The 12,029-nt window shown below is 40.9% G+C and overlaps 1 protein-coding gene across 4 annotated transcripts in view; it reads left to right on the top strand.

Moving 5' to 3' along the window:
- The first annotated feature begins 982 nt into the window (after nucleotides 1-982).
- Nucleotides 983-12,029, top strand: part of SOX5 (SRY-box transcription factor 5) — a 487,372-nt gene continuing 476,325 nt past the window's right edge. For 3 of the 4 annotated variants that reach the window (XM_067306163.1, XM_067306169.1, XM_067306144.1), the window contains exon 1: nucleotides 983-1,046. The gene's annotated coding sequence lies outside the window, so the exon portion shown is untranslated. The remainder of the gene's footprint in view (nucleotides 1,047-12,029) is intronic. The other variant, XM_067306150.1, reaches the window with a different exon arrangement.

The following is a 12,029-nucleotide window of genomic DNA, read 5'->3' as shown; positions in this document are numbered from 1 at the left end:
TCACTGCTTCAAGGTGCACTTGGAAGTGGTGTAAAGCTTATTTTCCCAGTTTTAAAACTGGGTAAACTGAGGTGCAAGGCGGGAACCAGGAACCTGTGCCTAGTGAGGGCCACTGGACCGACAAGCCCAGCCCCACAGCTTCCATGCACCGATGTCCCTGGCCTCTGCAGAGGGGTCCCCATGGCACAAAATGCTTCCCACCCTCTGCAGCGCCTTTCGGGCTGGGGAATAAAACCACAGCGGCCGCAGGCACAACGCATGCCAGGAGAAGTGCGGGGGCATGGCCCCTCCAAGCCGCGCGGCTCTCGCAGCGCTGGGGGTTCCCGCGGCCGGCGTCCCGCTTCGGGGCCTCCAGTAGTGGCTGGAGCGAAACCCCGCTGCCTCGGCCGGGTGGGAAATTGGACTCCGACTGTAGGGTCTCTGGATTGCACCTGAATCACAGGGTAAGCCTGTGAATAACCCTCCCAGGCCCAGGGCAGCAGTTAGAAGCGGAGCTGGGGCGCGAGGGCTTCTTGCTCCTGCTCCCTTACTCGCCCCGCTGACCATGCAAAACCTCTCAGCGTGCACAAATGTGATACTGAAGGTATAAAAGCAGAATCGATGAGTGCAGGTTAGCCATTTTCTACACTCGAGAGAAACAGGAATGTATAGTCCTCTCTTTCTGCTAGTTTGAGCTTCATATTGATTTATGATGATAATAGATGCCACTTTACTCCTAATAATGTCTACTTTTTTTTTTTTGCTATTACATATTGCTACGGCAGCTTTTGCATGTGATGTATTTTGGGTCACACATTAATTTACACCAGCCTCTGTTCTGCAAAAAAGAGTTCACGAACTAAATGAAAAGAAATGGGGAGGGGGGATGTCTAGCAGAGCCCAGGCTTTTGTTTCATGTTTTGGGTGCATTTTCTTTTTAAAATAAAATTGTTGATATGCATTTGCTTTTATTTTTCTAGCCTTCCTCTTGCTGATGACCGGGTTCCTGTTTGATCCTGTTTACAAGCTTCTGAAGATTGAAAATAACCCCAACTCCTCTGCATTGGGTAGGAAAACAAAACCATATAAAGATGTACTGCTATCACTTTGGAGGGCTAGCAGTATGGGACTGTGTGGTATGAAGGAAGAGCTTGTGGAGAAAAAGAAGGTTACTAGGTTACCACAAAAGACATTAGTGTACATAATTTTTCTCACCCACTTATTTTGGACTAGGGAAGAGGGGGAGGAGGGGGCATATCAGTAAGTAAATAAGGATATTCTCCAGTATATGTATAACTATTTTAAGTTTGGCCATACTTTCTGGTACTCATTCAAGCAGTTTTGCAGTTATAGTTTAATGTATTCAAAACCTAAGAAAGATGAGTTTGAAAGATTTGGGTTTTTCTGTTTTTTTGTTTTTTAAAGTTTATTGGCAAGACAAAAATTATCTCCCAATTGCTATAAACTTCTGGGTATGTGTGCAATATCTGATTAGGACTGATTTGTAAGTATACCTATTTTAAATACTACATTTTTACAAATACTTCATAAAATGACATTTTTTTTATGCTAGGGAAAGTAGTTGGAGAGCAATTCACTTAAACGTTGTTGTTGGCCTGACAGGTGACTTAGATGTAGGTAATTCCACAGTTAATGCATCAGCTTGATCCCCTAGTAGTCTTTGTGCTTAACCTGACTGCTGTGAATCGTAAATGTTTGTAGAATTAAGGCTTCAAAGACAAGCACCTCCTTGAGGGTAGTGTGCTTTTTAGCTTGTTGTCATTGACTTCAGGAAGAGTGGGACATGTCAAATGCTTCTGAGTGAGTGGACTAGGTGATCTCCAGAGGTCCCTTCCAACCTCAGCGATTCTGTGATTTCTGTGAGTGCAATGTTGATTATCCTCGGGTTAGGCTTCACCTGCTTTGACCAGGGTCCTGTTGTATTTGTGTGTTCTGGTATAGTTTGTGCCTTGACAAGGGGAGTGGAAAATGCTACCAAAATATAAATCTAAATCCAGCTGGAGTGACAGATGCTACTAATATCTAGTTTTCATGGGAGGGGATAAGGAAAAGGTATGGAAGGCCAGAGAGAAACAGGCCCAATGTATCTAAGGATTTAGGGCCAGCTAGAAATGAAAACTGTGGGACAGCCGCCTTGATTTCCATATGGATTTGTCCACATGTGGTGGGCTATTCTGCAGTTCTTGTCAGGGTGAAACTTCTGATTAAGTCTGAATGCAGGGTTATCAGATTGATAGGAAATTTTCTTGTGTAAATTGGCATTTTTCTGCTTAGTGAGACCTTAAATACATATGAGATCACAGTCTAAATCATGGCATTTTAAAATGATTGATTTATCCACAAAAAGTTTTATGATTCACTTTTCTCTTTTTAACTGCCAGAAGTCAGTTGTGAAATTCTTGCATTTCTTCCTCATCTAAGTAAGCTTATCAAACAAGAAATTGCTAATTTACCAACCAGTGCTTAATAACCAAGGAAGTGAAACTTGTACTTAAGAGAAAAAAGCAGTCTTACCAAGTTGCTGAATGATTTTTTTTGGGGGGGGGGGGGGTATAAAAGCTTACCATGTACTGGGCTACTTCTTGTTGTTGTTTTTGTTTGTTTTTGTTTTTCTTCTTCCTTAAGGCTTTCATTCTGAGAAGGGGTCACCAGCCTCTGCGAGTGAGCCACTTCGTTGACAAATCTGTCCTCTAAATTGAACAGCATTAATTAGAACTTCATGCTACAGATCCTTACTTTTTAATGTGGGTGGTGGTATCAACAAAAATTTATAATGAATTTGATTGAAGATGATTTTAAAAGGTCTGCCACCTGTAGATAAAAATGTGCATTACTACGCATGATAATTATCAAGACTGAAGGCCATGACATGATCCGTTGACCTTTTGAAATCAAAACACTCGCTGTAAAGAAAAAAAGGACCGATTTCCCCAGCTATGCTAATACAGGACAAGTCTGTGTATTCAACTATATCAACACTCCACAGTATTGCTAGTGAAAAAGATACTTTACATTATGTGTTAGATCCAACTTTCCTATATTCTCCTCTCTGACACTATGGCTTGTAAAGCTCTCACTTTTTTTATGTGTTGAGGGATCTTTTTCAATCTAATGAAATACATCACTAAAAATATTCAGGTGACAGGGACATCAACAAAACATCTATGAGCCACCCTACAAAGAATAACTTAGCTTTGCATATGCAGGATGAAGAGGAAAGCATACAGAAACAGATTTCAGCTGCAGGCTTTCCATATAGGCATTTACAATAAAGGAGGGGAGAAATAACCCAGCAACTGTCATTGTAAAAATTATGAAGAGCACTTTGATGGTCCTTTTAAAGTCAGTTCACTAAACAGGGGCCAAAGCAAAAGCCTGAAAGGCAGCTCGTGCTTTGACATTAACAACCGAAGTCCATTGCTGCTATTTGCAGTTGAGAATGAGTGCTTCTGCACACGGTAACGGTGAGAAAAACTAAAAGGAAATAAAGGATGCAAATGAAAGATTTTTTTCTCTTTTCATATGAGTGCTTGGAACACCAAGCAAGTAAAGAAGCAGCTATTTTAGCTAAGCTAATGTAATAGAAGACCATTGCACCCAAACTGTCTCAGCAGAACTTCCTGCATAATTAGATTGTAAATCTTCTCAACTGAGGAAGTTTTGCCCAGGGTCAGATTGTCTAAGTAATAATCCATTCTACATAAATTAGAAGATTTGAACTGCTGGGATACATTATTACATTAGTTTTGTTTTTTATTCCTAACATAACTAAGGAGAACAAATACAACATTTTTTTTTCTTTTCTTCTTTTTAATTATATTACATCTCTTTAACTTTTGATTACCTCAGAAGGCCTTTTTTGTCTTGTCTTTTTTTTTTTTTGTAATTTTCCTGAGCAATAATGATGATGATCCCATCTAGGCAAATTAATACATTTTTAATATACTTCAGAAAGTAATACCACAGAATCCTTTATGCCACCTGATTCTGTGATATCATTTCCTCAGTGAAGCATTTAGTAAGAGATGCTTTGCTCTTTATTTGTGCTGTGGTTTTTGTGATGCTGAATTTTTACTTCAACGAGGTATGACTCCCTTGTTCTGCAAAGAATAGAATTGCTGCCTTTGGGGTAAGAATTAAAGGACATGAATTTACTAATAACTAGTTTACAACAAGAAGGCTTCTAAGGTTTTGACTGGATTATTTTATTTGAAAAAGAAAAAATTGTGGATAGTTGATAGGTTTATGCAGTTACATGTGGAAAGTGGTGGGGGCTAAGTCCTGAGGGATCACCATTGGGATTTCAGTATTTGGGCTTGCATGAAGGAAACAATATTCACAGCACAGATTAATGTCTGTGGACTTACTGTTAGCGATGTTGTTTTTCTGTTCTACTTATGATTTTCACTATAAACTGGAGCAATGGTCAGCTTTTCAGGAGAGTCTATGCTTATTTTTACAGGAAGAAATAACTTAGAGTACATTTTACAGTTATCACATTTAAGGTCATATTTAAGAAGTAGGCATATTAAAACTTTTGGGCTGGATTCTGAGTGTCTGTGCATGTTAAAAACCAGCGAGAGCGGATGCTGAGAGGCTGGTAGAAGTGCTTGCAGTTCTGCAGGGTTCAAGTTCTCAGGCGCAACTTCGTGTGAGCACAGACTCCAAGGTCTTTTAGAGATCTCTTAAATAATCTAGACCTGCACAACTAAGTAAGTGGTGTCAGGATTGCAAAGTCAACTTGATCTAGCTCCATGATGAGGGTTTTTTTTTTTCATTGCATGCGTGAGAGTTGAGAGACAAAGAAAATATAATAGAAGAAAAAGGTCAGATTCCATTGTTAACAACTTTTTAAATATCCATTTGTTGCTGAAAATTCATGTATAACATATTAATTTTTTGGAAATGGAAAAAGGAAACTGATGGGGGGGGGCTGAATTCCCTATTTCTCATTTACTTGCTGTGCTCAAGAGGAGAATTCAATGGATAATTCTTGAATATGCAAGCACAGGAGGATTTTGCTTGTCTGATGCCTATGCTGACTGCTCAGCTGCATGGTGACTCCTCAGCTGGCCCATTCTGCAGAGCACTGACAGCTGAAGGCAAAGCATATGTCTTGGTGGAAACAGCAGGCACTCTTGCAAAGGCTCTGGGAACAGGGGCACTCCCGTACTCGAAGGCGTGTGGTCATCTTTCTGTGATCTGCTGTGCAAGGAATAGATCTCAAGATAGATCCTTTTTTATTTTTCTTCATTGCTGTGAGACACCAATGGATGTGGAAAAGGAATAGCCCTGTAGAAGACATGAGGAAAGATAATCAAGATGTCTGAAAAGCCTTTGAAACTGGTATTTTGGGGAAACATTAGAACAGTCACATACCCTTGGAAACATACAACAGGACGCATACAACAGCAATGGGAGTCAGGAGATAAATGGAGGTCAAAAATAATATTTTAAAATCCAAACTTGCTCTCATTACTGCCATTATAATCCCTATAAAATTACTTTTATGTGCTTAAATTGTTCGGTATTATTATTTAACAGCAAGTAGCAGTGCCTTTGCTCAGGAACTCCCGAAATAAAATCCGAAATCAGACCTCAAGACTACTTTTGAGGCAGAAATAATCCAACCATTATTTCTGGTGTAAAAGGTTTGTGAATAGTATCATTTGCCTAGAAGCTGTTTTCCAACCTAATAACTCGCAGAATAATGACCTAAAACTGTTTCCAAGAGGATTAAGGCCCATATAACTATTAGGAACTACAAGTTTTTGAAAAAGCTTATTTCTCATTGGCTGAGAGGTGAGTTCTGATTTAGGTTAAAGCTGCTTTCTTAGTAGAATCAGTTTCAGTCTTTCTGAAGTCAAAAGTGTTGGAGTAATCCTCTCGAAGGATTGGCTGAGGTCTATTATATATGTATATATGTATAAAAAGATATTACTTATTGCTATAGTGCCCTCAAAGATGGTAATTTAACTGTGTTTTTATTCCATTTGGGGGGAGTTTTTTTAATCTTCTGCTTTGGTTTGCCGTGAGCACAAACCATTTAAAATGGGCTGAAATCACAGCTGAACACTTAGCTTGTTGGTTAATCATCACTTGAGCAGTCTTCATTGGAGAGACTGTGGAACAGAGAATTTATTATCTCTAATGATATTGGTGTGTTTGTTAAGGTTGTGCACATGTTGTATGTGCTTCACTCCTGTTAATTGCTTCTTTAGTGAGTGTGATCTGTAAAATGGGTGGGAGGAGGAGTTCTGTGGGTTCAGAGTGATTTGGGAATATCTGCTATGCAGGGGTCAGGTGTTAACAGTTAGAGGAATGCATGGATCTGCAGCTGAATCCATTTGATAAAGAGCTGCTCACTGAACTGCACTCTTAAACTGGCAAAACTTCCCAACCGTGCATCAAAATACTAGTGACAGTAGCTCACTACAGAAAGCACATGAATTCACACTAAAACGGCTGTTAAACACCTATTGCTTTTCACCTTTCTGAAGTAATTGGAGGTAATGCTACACTGCATTCTGCTCCTGGCAGAATCCCAAAAGTGTCTCAGCAGATCCTGCTGAAGGCCTGAAATCATCAGTGAGTTAAGCCAACTTTATCCTAGGGTGCCTCCATTGACAGCAATCAGGATTGTTTTACATCTGTCCCAAGATCGTATTTGGGTAAGAAGGTGAGGATGAACATCTGCCATTAACAAAGTAAACTCTATTTATTCCTATTTGTATTATTTACCTGAGGAACTAGTATCACCAGCCATTCAGGATGTTGTAATAAAATGCTTAAACTGTAGTAAGTCTGTTGGCCTTTAGGTAAGTTTGACATTGTGTGCAATTTAGAGGTGGCTTAGCAGACCTTCTCGCTAATCAGGTAACAGTGAGATTTGACTTCAACTGAGTAACTGTAAAAGACAGGGCCAGTTCTGTGGGAGGCTGAAATCCATCTTGAAAATTGCTGAAGGGATTTAATCAGTGATGGTACTTAACACACAGCTGAATTGGGCCCTGTTGTGGAAAAATCATTGTAGTAATTTTTGCATTGGTTGATTATAGCCACAATAGAGGAAGGCAAAGAAGTGTTTGCTGATCACATTTATGGCCAAATTCCTATTTCTGATGCAGGATGCGCAGTGCCAAAAATCTGATGCATATGCTTATGAAAGATTTTTCTGGTTCTATATGTACTATAAATATATTCCACATGGCTTTATACAAAGCTCACTGTTATTTCAGTAAATCACAAGCTACTAAGCCAGATCCGAAGAAGGTGAAGCTCTGAATAAAACTCTTTAACATTTTATGATTCTGAAGCTCTGTTTTAGAATATATTTGCTTCATTAATTTGTGGCTTTGATCCTGGTTGGGTAAGCATTGAAAAGATAGGGAAAATTTAATGGCAAAGAGCTTCTCACAAAATTCTCTTGTTGCAGGTAGGTTAACAGACAGGGAAAGCAGATTTTCTTCAATATTCTAAGTTTCAATTTAAAACTAGGAAAATATAGTTTTATTAAAATGATTTGTTGAAGGAATAGTGGTACTGAAGATGTTACCTCATGTGATTAGGTTTGGCAAAGCTGCTTCTTGGTTGTGAATACAAGTCTTTCCTGGGTTTTCACAGGAAAATCTGTACTCCCTCCATTCCCAGCTGTGGGTTTGTGAGTGTGATTGTGCAATATTGTCTTCCTGAGGCTGCAGACAGCTCTATGCGGTAGCCTTGTTGCTCCTCAGTTTTGCCAAGCAGAACTAGAATGAAATCTGGCCATCGCCTAGCTGGTTTTCCTTTTTGATTTAGGAGGCTTGAATTCCAACATCATAATTGAAAAGAAACAAAGTATTAGAAAAGACAGTGGGTTAGCTGGAGAGGAGTGAATTTGGTTAACATAAGCAATAAGCCAAGAGTAGAACTGCAGAAGTTTTCCCTATTGCAGCAACAGGATGCTCTGGTTCCTCCCCAATTTTTTTTTTTACTATCCCCAACCATCAGTCAGGCACTAGAGGAAAAAAAGAAAAGTTGAGAGTGAGTACTTTTTTGTTTATTTTTCCAGCAGCAGCTTGATGCTTCCAACATGAAGCACATCTTTGTTCTCAGGACAGATGACACAAATACAGTATCTTCCCACTCACGATTTGTCCCTTCTGCATGTGGTCAGAATTATGTCTTCTTACTGTACCTTATTCACATATGTAAGCTTTTACTCCTTCTAGCATTGCAAATCTGAGAAAGTGAACAGAGTTCTACTGCCTGCCATGCACAGTCTGTGCAGCCGCTAAGTAAATGCCGAGCATTAGCCAGATTGTGTCGTCACTCATACCTGTGTAATAGCCATGGAGATGACTGGGTTTGGGAGCTGGAAAATTTCAGGACAGCTGTATTGCATAATCTAGAAAAGGGAAGCATATTGTCAGGGGTCTCATTGCTATTACTGTCCCACGTGCTAGCCTAGCAAAGGTGGACTTTCAGATCTCAGACTGAATTTTCAGCACTAGCAATCAGACCAAATATTCTGCATCATTTTGCTCAGTTAAAGGGTGGTGGCGGGGGAGTCAGTGAGAATCAAAGATGACTGATATCCCACAGTCACTTTTTTTGTGGACTTCTAAGCTTAGAAGAAAAAGGTAAAACACAAAGACCATAATTTTATAAACGGTCCAGTGGCTTGGTGTCCCTTCCTCTTCAGGGCTGGGTACACGACAGGAAGACAAGGTGCTGGCTGACAGCTAGGGCATGCTGAGTGCCCATCCTTGGAAAACCAGGCCTTGTGACAGCATCTCAGACGGGGTGCCCCAAACCGAAGCACTGGAAATTGCGAGCTGCTTTCGAATCTTCGGACAGGAATCGTAAAAGGGAAAGGAAGAACCAGAGTCTGGCGATGCAAAGGTGAGCCAGGAGAGCTGATTCCTTCTGCTTCGTGCACCTGTGAAAGGGTTAACGCCGAGGTACGCTATTGTATTAATGATGGTTGTCTCTTCTCAGAGCCCATTGGGCTCTTTCAGGGGCCTCTCAAAACAATGAGTGCAGTGAGGCTGTTCTGTCTAATTACTCCAAGACAGGGATGCTAAAGAGGAGTTAATGACAGTTGACAAGTGCAATTAATAATTATAGAAAAGCCGGGAGTCATGCAGCAGGCAGATGACAATAACAGGGTAACTGTACATGACAGCTTTCATCCGTTCCTCCCCCCCCCCCAGCTTCTTTCTTCTGCCCTTTAATGCGAGCTGCTGTGTGCAGCAAGGCCCGCGCCACACTGACGAGAAAAGGGAAGACACTGAGATCCTGTTGCTTGGGCCTGGCCTGTTTCAGTCCCTCCTGTCCCTTCCCCCTCGGTGCTTCCCTCCTGAAGAAAAACAAGAGTGCAAACTTGGTGGCACAGGCTTCTGTTAGCTTTTGCCATCAGGTGTTGACAAGGCTACTTAAAATTCATGTTGGGAGATTGGAAGGCGAAGGGGACAGGGAAAGGCAGCAGCAAGCTGGAGTTGAAGTGGGATTTCCATATCAAAGGCCAGGCCTTTGGCTCTGAATGGTAATTAAAGTACCCAGATTTCATCTCCTTGGTCAGCTCATGAAAAGGAAAAAAAAAATTAGAGAGGATTTTTTCACTCCCTTTAGACTACAGTACAGCAAGCAGTAAATTAAATGAAAGTTGAGCTAAAAGGTGCCTAACGCTTCAATCTTTTGCATCTAATAGAATCTATGATGTTTTTAAAGCATTTATTCAGTTCACATCTTCATCTTGCTGTGATTATAAAGGATATCATGTCTGCTTACATTTATTGGGCACACATCTTGGCCTTCCCAGGGTTGTAAAAGGATTTCACTTTGCATTATGTTGCTGTTGTGCTAAGACTTAAGAGAGAAAGAAAAAGGCACATTTCTCTAATTTCTAGCTGGTCATTGTAAAAACCACTAACACTGAGAACCAAATAAATGCAAATTTAATGAGGCGTAGGAACTAGTAATGAGATACAACAGCCTCTCACCTTGAGGTTGCAGATTCAAACCTAGAGCATGTTGTGACTGAAAGTGGCCACAAACCAGCAGTCATGTGGCAGTAAATGTGCAGTGCTTTGTCTCCTCAGTCCAGGTCCAGGTGGATATATAGTCATGAAATGAAAGCCCTACTGGCATTTGCTGGTTGTCCCTCTTCAGGGCAAAGGATTGGATGTCCTCTGGACTTCCTGCCGTTGGAGTGGATCTCCTTCAAGTCAGAGCTAGGCTGTAATGCAATGGCATCTTGCACCATTCTCTTCCTTTGCTGTCCCAGTGCCAGGTCTCCTGTAGGCATGTAGAGGTCTCCAGTCTTTGGAGCTGTCAGTCAGGCCTTTCACAGGTACTGGGTGAACACCCAAAGCCCTGGAGTTTCATTCATGCTACTGGTGTCCTGATTTGCTCTTCAGTTTATCTTGAGATCTGTGCTTGCCAGACAGTTTCTCAAAACCTTGGATTCCTTCCTCTGGGTTTGCACATATGTAAACCCATGGTTGTACCCTCTTTGGCTAAGTGTCCTGGGGGAAAAAGCAGTTTAACCCTTTTCACTTCTGCTTCTTATCTACAAAAGCCTGAGAGGATCCCAGCCTTAAGTTTCAGAGCTGCACATATATAATTAAAGGTGACCAGGCTGGGTCTCTTACCTTAGGGTTGATTCAGAGCCTGCTACAAGTCCCTGGAAATATCTTTCCTGACCCCACTGGATGCTGGATCAGTTCCCTGAGTTGCAACCCTGAAGTCCAGATGTTCTAGCATGTTTTCCTATAATTGCATCTCTCCTATAGCAAATATATGCCTTCTGACATAACTGTTTTGGTACAGCATGTTGTAGATGTGGGCAGTGCTGGTGGTGACCTGTTTGTATCAGTACAGCTTCTGTGGCAGAAGGAGCAGCCCCTTTTGTAAAAAGGGTTCCTTGAAGCAAAACATGGAATAGTCAAGATCAAAATTATGGGGGGGGGGGGTGTAAAAAAGGCAAGTTATTGTTGCTGTAACAAATAACAGGAACTTACAAAGGAGCCTAACTAAACTGAACCCCAAACCACCCTGAACTTTAGAGGCTTTCAAATCTAAACTTGTATTCTAAATTCTGAGGTTATTGTTCTTCCTCCCCTTCTCTTCCTTTCTTCCTTTCTTGCTCTTTTCCTTTTCTCTTCCTCTGTAAGGTGCGCTCTCTCCTCTTTTCCCCTCCACTCAAGTGCATCATTTTCTGCTATTGTGTTTAAAAAACTCTGCTGCAGGGGCTCTGAAATGAATAAAAATGTAATCCTCAGTGTGCCCATTGTGCGCGCTCATTTGTTTTTCCTGTATCGATTTATCAGCAGAGGGAAATTACTCGCTGGAAGAGAGGATGCCAGTCAGAATGACATTTATTTCATAGTACAAGGAGGCTCTCCAGCGTGTTCCCATGTAACCCAGATATTGGAGCTGTAAAAGGGCTTGTAACAAGGTTTAGTGCTATGATTAGATCGTGTGGAGTACCTTGCTTTCATAACAACAGGCACTTGGCTGGAGCCAAGGCCTCAGGTTATGGTCAACCTTTTTTTTTTTTTTTCTTTCTTTTTTTTTCTTTTCTTTCCTTAACATGGAGTATTTGGCTTGCACTCCAAAATGTTTCTCAGTTCAAAGCTCAACCATGTAAACTTGTGAAATCTCATTTGGTATTTATAAGTGGTCCTGAGCTTTCATGTCACTAACTGAAAAGGAGGGGAAAAAAAATGTTCACTTACTAATTCTTTTTAGCTTTGTGCTTTCTTGCATTTCTAGTGAAATAACCTCATGATTTTAATTCACCAAAGCAAATTTTTTCCTCCAGTGATTGTAAGCTACACTTGCTCAAGGCTAACAATTACCTGTAAAAATGAATGTATTTTTTACACAAAAACCGTAATAGTCAAAACTCACTGCAAATAAAGATGGATTCTGTGTGGTGAATACTGACTGTGGTCTCCTTGTTTGGCTGCTGCTCCTAGACGGTTGGTGCTGAGGGCTTTGCTGTTCTAACTTGCACCCAGCGTCTGTCTAGCTCATCGCCCCTT

The sequence above is a fragment of the Apteryx mantelli genome, chromosome 1 (assembly GCF_036417845.1).
Source record: "Apteryx mantelli isolate bAptMan1 chromosome 1, bAptMan1.hap1, whole genome shotgun sequence".
Classification (NCBI taxonomy): Eukaryota; Metazoa; Chordata; class Aves; order Apterygiformes; family Apterygidae; genus Apteryx; species Apteryx mantelli.
This window is presented reverse-complemented; position numbering and strand designations above follow the sequence as displayed.